This window comes from Meleagris gallopavo, chromosome 1 (genome assembly GCF_000146605.3).
Source record: "Meleagris gallopavo isolate NT-WF06-2002-E0010 breed Aviagen turkey brand Nicholas breeding stock chromosome 1, Turkey_5.1, whole genome shotgun sequence".
Lineage (NCBI taxonomy): Eukaryota > Metazoa > Chordata > Aves > Galliformes > Phasianidae > Meleagris > Meleagris gallopavo.
The window spans coordinates 130,787,224-130,802,581 of record NC_015011.2 but is presented as its reverse complement, the minus strand read 5'-3'; positions in this window follow the sequence as shown (position 1 = coordinate 130,802,581).

Below are 15,358 nucleotides of genomic sequence, written 5' to 3'. Positions count from 1 at the left end.
TATATAAAAATTATATATTCATTATTTAATGTTAGTTTTTCTTTATTGTGGGCAGATTAAGAAAATGGAAGGGCTAATTAAGATCACAAAGATGTCACTGGTAACATAACATGAAAAATTCATATTTAAGGTCGATTTTGAAAAGGAACTTAAAACTCAGATGTGAATCATCTGTTCTTCATAGCCTTAATGAAAGATCTGAAAGCCGTAAAGCAAACTGTATCCAATTCTAAAACATTCAATGAACACTTCTGTGAGCAGGTTTACCTCTCAGGCACAGAAGCTTTGTATTTGTCTAAAGCTGCTACCCTCTTTAGCACTTCTCTCATACATTTGAATGAGGAAACATAAGGAAGAGTTTATCTAAACTTCAAATATAGATAGCATTTAAGTGGTACTCAAGTGCTGGTCTCTGAAATTACCCTAGGTATGTACACTACTGCATATTTTGCAAGGTCCAGCAAAGAAGGGAAGGAAGGACCTGTCCTTCCTTTGACCTCCACAGGTACGAGTATTCTGACAGAACAGGTTACATAAGAGCATTGATAACATTTTTATATAGTATATCTGGTTATACAGGAGTTTTCTGCAGAAAGTCTAACATGTTCTGGTTTTCTGAGCAGAGTAGAGATTAAACCAAATTTCTTAGAAATGTCAATTCAACTCTGTGAAAAGCTTTATTATCTCATGAAAGTGGATAACTTTCAAACCAGCCATTAGGTAATAACATAATTACACAATGAGGAAAAACAGAAATCTATAAAAACATAATAAAACAAAACAAAAAGCACTACATTTTCCTGGACTGTCATTATTCAATGTGCAAATATGCTTAGAGCAGGCAATGCCACAGAACTGGACACTAAAGAGATAACAGACCAGAAGATTCTCTGTGGACTGTATGCATTGATGCTGTTGCTACCTTAGGTTGCTCAGAACCCACATATGTTATTTTGCTTATATAACAGTTTCATTGTTATGTTCTTTAATTATTCTTCCCTTCAATTAAACTCTTAAATGTGTGCATAATAAAATAAGATCTGATAATAAAAAATATCCAGGAAACAATAATATTAAAATGTGTGTACATATTTTCATAACGGTAATATATATTAATGTGAGACTTGCATTCCAAATGCTGTTATTAACACATTCAATAAAAAGGTAGAACTGATAAAAAGAATACAAGGAGTTCTAGACACTCTTACCAGTATTTAACATTTTCATATCTTTTCTAATATTGACTATTAGATGTGTATAATTTTGGTTAGAAACAATACGTATGTATATGCTTTCAAAAAATCGTGCCAAACTATTGACAAACTTAATGTGAAGATCAAATTTGTTTTCATGTGTGTGAAAGGATAATAGCTACAAGCCAGTTTCTCAGCCCACTGACAGGCCACCAATCTAGTCTTTGTGCACAGCTGTCTTTTAGACATAGCTGTTTTATTTAGTAGAATGTTGTTTTTTTTTAAAGCTGTTATGTTGCGAAGAAAATACCAGAGATGTGAAAAGGGTATTAAATGGAGCAGTGTCCTATTTCCCAACATAATGCCAAGTGAGATCCATTCATCAAAGCAGGCTATTAACCTTTATACCAACAGCCTTAGTTGTCAATATCCTTAACTTTCATTCCAATGATCATTTTATCAGAAAAATTTGATTCTTTTACTTCTTCATTCCAGGCTGCCAATCACATCTGTCTTGATGGCCTTCTTAATGTTATGTGTTGTAAGTAAAATGATCTCAAATATATGAATCTGTGGAAAAGTATAATTTAAAACGAACAGAATAAGATAAATAGTTCTGCTTCTATTTTTGCTTGATACTGTTATTACTATTTACAATGTTATGAATCACTTTTATATATGATTAGCCAAAATCTTTTCTTCATTTAATGGGTTCTTCCAAAAATTCCTAGTCTGTCAATTTATAACACCATACATCTCAAAATCTTCCACCTACATGTAAGTCCAGGTCTCTACAGCTTGCAAATAGAAATGTGCTTTATAATTTAACTTTCAACCAGTTTCTATTCTGTGCTAATACTGTTAATCTACCTTAAATGTGTCTACACACAACTTTTACTGTCATACTTTTGTAGTGCTTGGGATTGTTTACCCTTCAGATACAAGTTTCCCAGTAATTCCAATCTTCTTTCTGGCATACTTTATTCAGTTCTATCACTTCTTTACCATTCTCAATTCATGGGATTGAATTCCATTTAGTCTAATTTTTTAAAAAAGTAAATTAGATCCAGACTTCGACATATATACTTGGTTGACTATGGTTAGGCTAGTTCCTATTTTAGTCACTGGAAAAATGGGTCTCTGTTTATTATACATATTTTTCTAATACCATTTCAAATACCCAAGACCTAGGAATATACTATAATATAATATTATCTGTAACAATTGATGTTTTGCTGATTGCTGCTGGGACAGAGTTAATTTTCTTTATAGCATCTGGTATGATGCTCTGTTCTGACTTTAGTAGAAAAATAATGTTGATAACACACGGATATTTTAGCTGTTGCTGAGCAGTGGCTGCACTAAGCCAAGAATATTTCAGCTTCTTATACTGTCCTGATAGCAGAGAGACTGGGAATTGGGCAAAAGTTGCTGGGAGGGGATAGAATTAGGACAGATGATCTGAACTGGCCAAAGGGGTTTTTCATACCACATGACATACGTGACAACTATAAAACTGCAGGGAGCAGATGCTACGTCGTTAAACTGTAACAAAGTTGTTTTGCAGTTGATGCTCTAAAATTGGTTCCTGTTTGACACAGGTCTGGGAATAAGAGAGCAATTCAATGGACTGAAATTAGACATTTAGTATAGGGCAAAAAAAAAGTATGTGTACATTGACCAGCTCTCCACTGACTGCAGTAGATGCTTAGACACCTAGGGCATACGTATAGAGCTATAATATGCACAGGTGTAAACTAGATTAATCTCACCCATACTGTCTGCTCCTTTTCTTCAGACTCTTCTCCCAACACCATTCTCCTGATCTTTTTAATATAACATTTTCTCCCCCTAAAAATGATCTTTTCTCCCATTGATTTATCATAAACCTAAATAACAATTTTCTTTCATCTTCACATATTGTCCTTCCCTGCTAATTTTCTCTAAGTCATTCACTTCCTTCCTACACGAACTGCCATAGGTGTGATCCACTCATCCTAAATTAGATGTTTGCAATGTAGATACTGCTCAAGATCCAACTTTGCCTCCCTTTATATTCAGTGCAGAAAGACAGGTTCTTTTGAAAGTGGTCCATTGGACTCGCTTTAGGTAATAACTGTAGACAGTATGAGTAACTAGTTCTGATTATAACAAAAGACTTCAAGTTGAAAAAGTTCTGGAAAGTTTGAGCTTTCCTCTGATTTATTGGTAGTATTTAATGTTCAAATCGTGGATGAACTATCCATTTTTAATCTCATGCCAAAATTTTTTCTTTTGCACATAAAACCACAATACTTGACATACTAACCCCATGTGTTATTAAATATTATTCTTTTAATTAAAAGAAAAAGAAAATAAAAGAAGTAGAAGAAATAGAAGGAGAAGAAGAAAAGCACTTATGCCATTGTTTGTGTGCATTTTGCTGTTTGTTTTGGCATACTGAAAAACAGAGGAGCCCAGGGACAGCTCGCTCATCCTCTGCAAACTTGCCACTTTGCTGCCAATATTTGATCTCCGATCTTACATCTTGTTTATTTTGTTTGTAGTGAATTATCATTATGGCATTGTGCCTTTTGAACAGACTTCATTGATATAAAAATGTGCTTTGATCTGGCCAAGTGAAAATATGTAATATCTTCTAACAATGATTCCACTGAGAGTTCTTTTGAGACCCTTTTTTGAAAATAATGAGATGGTCATAACTCCAAACAAATGAATATTCAGCAGTGCAGGCATTATTAGTCCAAAATAGCTTACATGTTCACAAGACTGAAAAGTAGTTCATGATCAGCTTTTGATTGTGATTTTCCAAGTGATCCAAACAACTCATTTACAAGACCATACTTATAATTTGCTTGCTGGGCTACAAATAACTATAGGTCTTTTGTGGCAAATGCCAAATAACATAGAGAATGGCAATAACAGTGTAGAAAACATTAAAAAAAAAAAAAAATCCAAATTCTTTACCAAAAAGGTTACAAAAGGAATCACTTAAGTACAGTGAAAATCTTCAACAAAGTTGAAAGGTACTTCAATAATTCCTCTACACACCGATGTGATACACAGTTGGAAATTCAACAGACAATAAAAAAATGCACTGTAATCTGTAGTGATACATTACTTAATTTCCACAAGTCTAAGTAAACTGAGAGATCTCATCTCTCGCTATAACTGCCTGAAAGGAGGCTGAAACAAGGAAGATGTTGGTCTGTTTTTCAGATGACAAGTGGGAAGATGAGAGGTAAAAGTGAGAGGAGGTTTAGAGAGGATATGAGAAAGAATTTCTTCATGAAGAGAATGGGCATATATTGGAATGGGTGCCCAGGGAAATGTTGGAATCTCTATCCCTGGAGATGTTTAACAAAAATGTGCATGTGGCGCTTAGTAACAAACTGTACTAATGAACTTAGTAGTACTAGGCGATGGCTGGACTTGATGATCTTAAGAGTCTTTTTTAAACATAAATGATTCCCTGATTCTATGATATGCCTTGGAACATACTAATTTAGTTTTTAATTCAGTTGTATAATTCAGTATTCTTTCAGATTGTCTTTCTTTAAGGAGATTTTATAAGACATTTAAGTTCGGTCCAAACTGTCTACAGTTCAGACTAATGATTCTCACATGTTCCAGTTAAAGTGCAACCAATGAATTCTACTAATAAACAGTTAAGAAGGATCCCTCAGATTAAGAGGAGAAAACAACTTTTTGTTGCCTCTCACTTATCTCATACTCCAATCCTGAAAAGAGGCTTATTAAACTGCTCATATCAGAGCTATGAATGAAGATGAATATCACAATTCGGTATTTTGGAGAAAGCATACATCTAATGGCCTCAGCATGGTCACACACATTAAGCTATTACATAGGTAAAAATGCAAAAACAAACAAACAAACAAAAAAACCCAAACCAAAACAAAAAAAAAATGGTACCGATGTCATTTACCTGGACTTGAGCAAGGCCTTTGACAGGTACCCTCATCACATCCTTATCTCCAAATTGGAGCAGTGTGGATTTGATGGGTGGACCACTCAATGGATAAGAAACTGGTTAAAAGGCAGACAGAGGGTGGTTATCAATGGCTCTATGTCCAGGTGGAGGCCAGTAACGAGCGGCGTCCCCTAGGAGTCTGTCTTGGGACCAGTGCTCTTTAACATCTTTATCAATGACATCGATGACGGAATCGAGTGCACCATCAGCAAGTTTGCTGACGACACCACGCTGAGTGGTGCGGTTGACACAGTAGAAAGAAGGGATGCTATTCAGAGGAACCTCGACAGGCTGGAAAGGTGGGCCCGGGTGAACCGGTTCAACACAGCAAAGTGCAGAGTTTTGAACCTGGGGCCAGAGGAATCCCAGGCATACAGACTGGAAGGAGCGGTCCTTGAGAGCAGCCCTGTGGAGAAGGACTTGGGGGTCTTGATAGATGAAAAACTTAACATGAGCCAGCAATGTGCCCTTGCGGCTTGGAAGGCAAATAGTATCCTGGACTCCATCAAAAGAGGAGTGGCCAGCAGGGACAGGGAGGTGATTGGCCCCCTCTATTCTGCTCTTGTGAGGCCCCATCTGGAGTACTGTGTCCAGATCTGGAGCCCCCAGTACAAGAAAGACAGGGAGCTGTTGAAGAGGGTCCAGAGGAGGGCTACGAAGATGATCAGGGGACTGGAGCACCTCCCCTATGAGGACAGGCTGAGGGAGCTGGGCTTGTTCAGCCTGGAGAAAAGAAGGCTGCGGGGTGACCTCACTGCACCCTTTCAGTACCTAAAGGGAGCCTACAAACAGGAGGGGAATCAACTCTTTGAAAGGGTTGATAACTGCAGGACAAGGGGAAATGGTTTTAAGTTAAGGGAGGGAATATTTAGGTTTATGTCAGGGGGAAGTTCTTTACAGAGAGAGTGGTGAGATGCTGGAACAGGCTGCCCAGAGAGGTTGTGGATGCCCCATCCTTGGAAGTCTTCAAGGCCAGATTGGATGGGGCCCTGGGCAGCCTGGTCTAGTACTGAATGTGGAGATTGGTGGCCCTGCGTGTGGCAGGGAGATTGGAGATTCATGATCCTCGAGGTCCCTTCCAACCCTGGCCATTCTGTGCTTCTGTGATTCTGTAAAAAAAACCCACACTTTAAGCAGAAGGAATGTTATTCAGAATTATGTTTACTTGAACCACTATGCAACTTCTGGTTAAGCACCACTGATTTACAGTTGAATTCAGAAGAACCTTGACATGCTGGAGAAATGGACAAACAAAAAACTCATGAAGTTTGACAAGGGGAAACAACAAGCCTGCCATCTGAGGAGGAAAAGCCACAACAAGCACCAGTACACACTGGGGGATGACCTTCTGGAAAGCAGCTCTGTAAGAAAAATAACCAGGGAAGAGGGGTCCTGGTGAACATCAATTTGATCATGAGCAGCGTGCCCTGATGGTAAAGGCAACAGCTTAATGGTCTAAGTGACCCTTCCTCTCTGTTCAGCTCTCACACATCTGGAGAACTGTTTCCAAGTTTGGGCTTGGCACTTCAAGAGAGACATGAACATACTGGATCCAGTCCAGAAAAGTACTATGAAGATGGTTACAGGACATATTTCCTATGAGAAAGTCAGAGAGAATTTGAACTTTTCAGTCTGGAGAAGGCTTAGGGGAATCTCATCCACCTGTATTAGAACCTAATGGGGATAAAAAGACAGCAGAGGTCGGCTCCTCTCATTAGTGCTCAGTGACAGTGCAAGAGACAGTGGGCACAAAATGAAATACAGAAAATTCCTCCTAAACATAAGGAAAACTTTTTTTTTTTTTTTTCCTCAGTGAAGATGGTCAGTCACTGAAACAGATTCCTAAAAAAACCTAAAAAAAATCTTTATCCTTTGAGATATTCAGAACTAAACTGAACATGGCTCTGAACAACTTGCTTTAGCTAGCACTGTTTGAGCAGGGTGTTTCTGGAGGCGTCTTCCAGCCTCAGCCATTCCATGGCTCTGCACTGATACTGCTGGTGACTTTTAATGATAAAATCAGTATGTGATATAACACTCATTATTGTCCTCTCCACAAATAAAAAGATATACATAAAACAACATACAATATATTTTTTCTCTCAGATGTAGGGGTTGGGTTCTGAAATTTTAATGGGAAAATTTCCAGTGCAAAGGGAATCTTGTCTGCGAGTTTTCTTAAATGATAATAGGAACAGAAATCTCGTACTGGATCTAGTTGGGATGGAGTTCATTTTCTTCACAATAGTCCCTTTAGTCCTCTGCTTTATTTCTGTTGGCCAAAGCTGTGTTTATAGCACACCAATGTTTCAGCTGTGGCTGAATAGCGCTTGCACAGCATCAAGATCAGCTCTGTTTCTCACTCTGCCCCTGAGGATAGGGCACCATGGGAGTGAACAAGAGCCCAGTGGTGACGCAGCTGGGACAGCTGATCTGAAATGAACAAATAGATATTCCCTAACACATAACACCATGCATAGCAGTAACATTTGTGGTGGGACTTGTTTTTCCAAGGTAGTTGTTTCTGGGAGACAGGTTTTGAGATCCGCTGGTGGGATATGATGAGTAATTGCCTTTGCATCACTTGCTGTGGTCTTAGTATTGTTTTTTGTAATTTTTATTATTATTATTATTTGCTTTCACTTTTTAAACTTTATCTTATCTCACAGATTTTTCTCAAATTTTGCCCTTTGAATTCTCTCCCCATCCTGCTAGGTGAAAGTGAGCAAGCAATGGAGAAGCTGTGGCTGAGTCTACCCATTATGACCATTTAGATCATTTACATAGAATATAGAAATGAGCTCACATAGTAATAAAACAAGAACCGCAGCTATAAGCACCATATGCAAACACATTAGCATTTGAAATTCTTCTATGTTAAGCAGCAACAGAGATTTCATGACACGTGGAGCTGTATTTTGCAGCCGCTGGAGTGAGATTAGTAATATAAATGACTCTCAGACACATGGATTATCTAGATATCATTCACAAAATTGCAACAGTTCCAGGCTTGTACTATTTGAGTATCTTTTGATGGTATTCTATTTAGTTGACTGAACACAACCTGAAAGTGGCTGTTTTGCAAAATTGCTTTTCATTTTCACCTTACGTTTGAGTCTCAGGGACCACAGTCATGAACAAAAGGGAAGTAAATATGGCTTGAGGAATACCACAAGAGACAATCTTACCTCTGCTGTCTTCTGAGTTCCACTGCTACTGCCTAACACAGGGGAAACAAAATTATAAAGTAGGCATAGAACTTACCTATTACTTGGAATGAGCCTCGAACTTGTTAGGTATGACTGATTCGTTTTTTTCTGATCCCCTCATACCTTAGGTCCTTGCATCCTCCTATATCACTTGTAAATGGATGTGCAGTTTAGCTATGTGCTCATCAGTTTATCTTCAGCCGGTGCCTGAAGACTGAGGACTGAGTTGCATTTTTCAATTACAGGTAATTGTAAGTGGGAAACATGGCGCCTGGGTCAGTCAGTTCAGAACAAAGCTGGCTTTGCAAAGTAGGCTTCAGAATGAGTATTTACTGTAGAATTTACCCTGTTTCAATTTCTTAGCTACTGTGTTTTAAAAGTCACATTCAGAATATTTTGGGCCATATTTTTTCCTTAGTGCAAGTTAAAAAATGCTACTGTAATCGTACAAAAGATCCTGTTTTACTGAAAGGCTGGATTTGATGAAAGCTCTCTAGACATTGCTATAAAAGAAGACAAATGTCTTGTTTTCAGAAATGATAGAACCAGATGCAACTGGAATGGGACTGATTGTCCTGAGGCAACTTTAGCATGAAATAATTGAAGATAAAGGCACATTTAGAAAATTTGGGCTAAGAGATATTAAGTCAAGTTATCCTTGTTTATATATTTTGTGCTGCCACTGTGAAACATGTATCTAGGCTAGTGACAGGCGCAGGACTGAGTCTTGACTGATGCTGGTACTATTCCCTAATCCAATAGCAAAAGGCATGTCTGCATCAGATCCTGCAAGCTAGGCAGAGTATAGTGAATATTCACCACCATGAATGCCACTTTGTGTTCAGCTCAGGTATTATCAAGCATTTGGTACTTTGCCTAGAATGAATATTCAGAAATTAATTTCCTAATTAAAATTAATTTGATATAAATATTTTGTAGCATTTGGGTAAATTCATTGCTTTTTCTAAATCTTCTGCATATCTGATTAGACTACATGAGACAATTTAAGGAAAGCTAGTGCACAAGAGGGCAAGTCCACACACAGAAATTCAATTCGCTTTACTCACCTGCGTGTGTGTCTAAAAATGTCTTGCAGACTTTTTTAGATACTTATACAGCTCTTACTGGTAAATTTGAAAAATTCAGTACCAAAGATCTTTTTCTCAGCAAATGGTTAAGTTTTATATTTCACCCTTATAGTCACTCCTACTGTGCTTTCCCAGTGGTAATGCTGAAATAGTTCTGAACTAGTAAAATAAACTTTAAAAAGTTTCAAACAGATTTTCTTGATTTAAAAATGATGATTTATGATTATGCGAACTAGGTTTAATATGCATTAGGAATTCAAATGCTGTTGCAATAATTTTTTAGTAAAAGCTGCTTTTTAGAACTACCTTTGCACATTCTCTCCACAAGCAATAATTCTTCATCTATAGAGTAATTTATTTCTTCTGGTTTTAATATGTTACAGATGAATGGTTGTATGTCTTTCCTGTTAGAGCATTACAAGACAGGCCACTTTTGCATTAGACTGGTACTACAACAGATACCTGTGGTGCTCTTCATGGTTCATGTGGTACTAATTTAAATGGGAAGTTGCACATATTTCATTGAAACACTTGGTAAAGCCAGCTTTCACAGAAGGGTGCAAATGATGGACTGTTCTCTGTGTGCAGCTGAACTGCTCTAAATGTGTCAGTGAGGGTTATGGATCATTTCATTCACCCATCAGCTCTGGTCCGCTGTGTGTACAAATCACAGTATAGTGTCATCCAACAGAACATTCCTGACAATACTAGAACATTTATAGTACTGCCATTTTTAATAGGAGTTCTGCAATCTTGTTTAAATAGTATTACTCCTTTAACTCTTTAAACTCTGAATTTGAAGTCTTTTTTTTTTGTTGTTTCCCATACTGTTAATCTCAGTTTTGAGTCTTTGCTTTTTTTTTTTTTTTCTTGTCTGCGTAGCTACTGGGAGAGGAAATAAGATACTTTCAAGGTTAAAAATAACGTGCGACCAGGACCTGTATTTAAGATACTTTCCATCTTCATAAATGTTATTTTATCATCCATATTTTTCTGTAGCAGTGATCTTTGGATAATGCAATATCCCTTGTGCATACGGTCCTTTAAAATATCAAACAGTACACCTTAATTCTCTTTCAAGTATTGATAGAATTGATGATAAATGTTAAATGATTGGTAAATCCTTTGTCTCTCCACTGTCAGAATATGTATATATGTATTTTTAAAAACATACAGTGGCGGAATATTATTTTCCCATTATCTAGACTTTACAGCTGAGAAAATAAAGAAATTTGGTTAAGTTTAAGGGAAGCTTTGTCAGTGGCATCAAATCTGGGATAGAAGAAATTGCAGCAAGAAACCTAGCATAATTACAACCATAGCTAAAGCAAAGATGTGTACTGGTAGTTAGGGAGTGGCTAACTCTTTGAGTACCTATATTTACTTTAATTTTTCAGGTAGAAATGATCCTTCCTAGTCTTGCACAACAGTATGACAGATCCTGAACACCGAAATGGTGCATACAAATATGTATGTACAGGCTTCCCCTTGTTCTGTAACTGACAATTAAAACCAAGAGTAGTGAGTATGTGTTTTTTATTTTCCTGATTAAATAATGACTTATCTGGAAGTTGTTTATACTGGCAAAGGTAAAGTACTTTACTTAATGTTTTAAAGTTATTAACTCTTGCTAAACCTAAATCTACAGTCACCAGAAATTGACAGGAAAACTTCCAGCTTTCTTAATAGACTACAGGAAGTCTCATCATCTGTACTCTGCACCAAAATTAAATGTTTATTCTTATACAATGTGAATATCTCCTATGTGGCCAAATACAGATTTGGAAGTCTATTTAAGAACTGCTGTCTGAGATGTTTAACACAAATCTTGATAGTTGATGATTTCCCAGACCAGTTTACTGTGTTGTAGTCCTGTCATAGAGTAGACAGTTTTGGACAAAGGTCATTTCTTTTAAACATACCTCATTTCTGAGTTTATAACAAGCATTGATTTTCCGGTAATCTCCTAGATACATCAGAAGTGCTCTCAAAGCAACCATCTTAAACAATGCAAAATAGAACCCAGCAATAATTTTCAAGTTCAGTAATACAGGATTTTTTTTTGAATGTGGCTAAGCCCACAAATCTATACTGGATAAAGTTTACAGTAGAAAAAATATTTATAACATTGTTTTCATCATCAAATCATCAGCAGCAATCCTAGTTTATCACTAGGAAACATCAGTACATGTATTAACAACTGAATCTGGTTTACATATTGCTTTCTCACTGTGGTACATTTTCTTCTCTCTAGTAGGGTGCAATAGCAACTTAAGAGGCTTATGAAACAGGAGAATGTCAGCCAAATGTATTTGTCTCCCTGTCTGGTTGTGGGATTTGGTTCCTAATGATGATTGTGATGATTTAGGAATATCTTCAACACCAATTTTTCCCAGGGTAAAATATACTTTAGTCTCATGTGTTAAGATAAGACCCAAGTTCTACAAGGGTCAAGCAAAATTCCTCACATAATTTTTAATTTTAAAAAAATTTGTAGGCATTTTGTTTGACTTGTGAATTCAGTAGTACTCCTTGCATTGTCTAAATCCAAGCATTTACACTGCTTTTAAGTCTTTGATTTTTCTGTATTTTTAAAGTAAGTTAAACATTCAATTGCTAAATGTATTTGAAAAAAAGCACATTTCAAAAAATAAAAGAGGTATTAATTTCTTTATGAAGGTAACTTTTAATTTTGTCTTCCTCTTAGTTATATGACAGAAAGCTTTATCCCATTGACTTCAGTGAGTGCACTGGAAATCATTATTTTTGCCTCCGAAAATTCATTAAACTTTGCCCATGATATAAATATGCCTGTCAGAATAAAATAATCAAAGAATTTGACCATCTTTATGTCATTTGGCCCTGTGAGATTATTACTGCTTTTTTTAAATCTTTGTTGGCAAAACATCTCTCCTTTTACAGCAAGAGAGCAATGGCCTACTCTTGGCTCTTACAGATATGCATGCTGTGTTATGGAAACATTCCAGCTTTTCTGTAAGTAAACCCTAACAAGAATATTCATCCACCCTGGAAGAGAAATAAAAGCCATTATACTTTCCAATTTCTTAAAATAAAGTTGACAGACAATGGTGATATTCTCTGAATATATGATTGAAATTATTCATGAGATTAAAAAATATAAATTACTCCATTTCACACCATGTGTAAATAATGTTTCTTTGTGCCCCTTCATTCAAGAATGTATGTTTAGGAACAGTCACTTTTTCTTTAAAAAAAATCCATTTGTTAAAAATGAGACATGATTTCTTGCCAGGGAAGCTGACAGAGAAAAAAATATGGGGATGGAGAAGATTCTTTACATCTGCTTCTGAATGATTACTGTGTGATACTGCTTCCTAAATTCCCTAGCTAAAAGTCAGCCTTACTGCAAAAAAATTGCTTGTATCCATTTCCCACATTGAGTAATGGCAAGCAGAGATTCTAGGAATATGTCTACATCCCACAATGAAAAGCTGTGTTAGATGTACTTTAGCATACTATGAGCAAGATGGTAAATCTGTTTAGCAAGGATATAAGCCTGTGACGTTATAAAGCCACATTAAAGTAGCATAGCCCTGACAGACAGGACTAATAAGCCCATATGCAGTGCCTGCTGCTCCAAAGATAACCCACACCCAAATTGCTTGGGTACCTCAGCATGGGACTTCACACACAGACAGTCTTGTCAAATGCCAAACAGGAATTTTATTCTCTTTCCTGATTTTTGCAAAGGTAGACTTCTGGCTTCATCTTTAGACTTTAAATCACTATAGCGGATGAGGGAAAGGCTGCACTGAGATGGGACAAATCAAGAAATGAAAAAAAGAAAATTTTGCTGAAGGGGAAGTTCAGCATGTCTCTTTGGAGTGAAACCTATTCTAAATGGCAATGTTTTTTTGCAGGGAACTCTATTTACAAAGTTTATGGACTGAGAATAACTATGATTTTTCCTTAACTGGCTTTTTGTTTGTTTTCTTCTGTTCAGTGTGTACCTGTGTACTGTGCACCAAATTGTTGACCTATGTAAACCTGTGGAGAAACGTGATTGCCAGCAATATGTGATTGTAAGAAGTTCTATGTTCTGTTGAATGCGTTCTAGTGATTATTTGACAAAGCAGAAGTAACACAAATTGTGTTTGACAAAAACAATAGTGATGAAAAATGTGTTTAAAACTTCAAGGACCAGGACGTTTCACAAATACCGATTGCTTAATTACCACTTTCTCATTGACTGACACTCTCTAACAACATTTTTTTTCAAGTGAACATTACAAGATCCAAACTGATTAGCAAATCAGTGAATGAGTTTTCCCTACCCTATTTTACAAGTGTTAATTTTTGAGTCTGAGTACATCGTATTCCAATATCTCATGTGGTTATGTAACGTTCAGGTTAGAATTAGTGGAATTCCTAAGCCATGAGAGAATTGCAAACTCTTTTCCCATTGATATTCCACAAAGGAAGTAAACTTGGAAACTAATGTGGTTTTAGGGGAAAAACTGAATAGAGCCCTTAGTGGTGTTCAGTTTTCAGGAGTTGGCATGTTGTTCAGTTTTGTCCAATTATCAATAAATAAGAGGGATTAGCTGCTGGTAATGGTGCAGTGGACAAAAGATACAGGTCACATGCAGTGAATTCAGAAAAGTGAGAGTGTACTTAGGAAAAAAAGCTTTTCTAAATTAGCAATAAAAAGTGATGATTAGGTTAACTGTTTAGTTTCTAAAGTAGATAAATCCTGATGATATGAATTCACTATTGAATTATACCCTGAGCGATATGTCAAGGTTCATCTAACTTTCATCTTCTTACTACAAAATGATCATTTAGCTCTTCATGTAACTTGCAGCACAGAAAAAAAAACATAACAAACAAACAAACAAAAAAAAACAGCTGAGTATGACCTTGAGAACAGCAACCAAAAGAATAGACAAACAGAATAGAAGTGAAACTTTAGCTGGTTAAAATGTAGATTCTGATTAATGATTTTAGAAATCTAAATACGTGTCTATCTTTTCTCCTGAAATTTTCCCTGAAAGGATTCACAAAATTGCACAAGTCTCTAAATACAGAATGTGAGACTTAATGGATGGACTTTTGTACAAAAAGTATGTTTCGTGGTGTGAACATTTCCCTAGCTTTCCTATTCCCTCTTTCAATATCATTTTTACCAGGGAGATAATCAAAGTTAATCAAGAAATGTTTGATATTTAACGTGTGGAAATGCAAATACTTTGAGACTGATATTTCACACTGTCCAAAAATCCAAGAAATGGGAGATCGAGTGATTCATGCTCACAGATTAATTTAGAGGCTCTAATATAAGAACAGAAAAGCACCTCCTACCGTGTACACAGAGCCTCTGTATCCAATAAATCTTTGCCACCCTTGTTCTCCAGCTGAACAGCAGAAAAGGACAAAGTAAGACATATAAGTTCTCAGCCACAAAAATTTTAACCAGTAGAACATAATCTGTTACCTAACATTATGCATTATAGCATTAACAGATGAAGCTTATTGGACGACTCATTTCCTACAGAACTTTGTACATAAGTAGTTTCTAACTAATTAACTATATCTCTGAATGGATAATTTTTGGGAGAAGTGAGAAGAGAGTTTATAGTTTTTGCAAGATATTTTCATTTAAAAATGCCAAATGTTCTGCAAGCTGGCATACTGGTCATTCTCAGATTGTCTTCAGTAAGAGGAAATTGATATTTCAAGTTAGTTTAAATCTATGGATAACATGACAAGCACAGAAATGTCCAATGGTAATTCTGCTGTTAGAAATAACCATCATAGTCAGCTACATTCTAAACATCCTTTCATTGTGCTTGTACTAAGAGTGCCAGAAATGCAGATACCCCTGTCTGCTCTGTC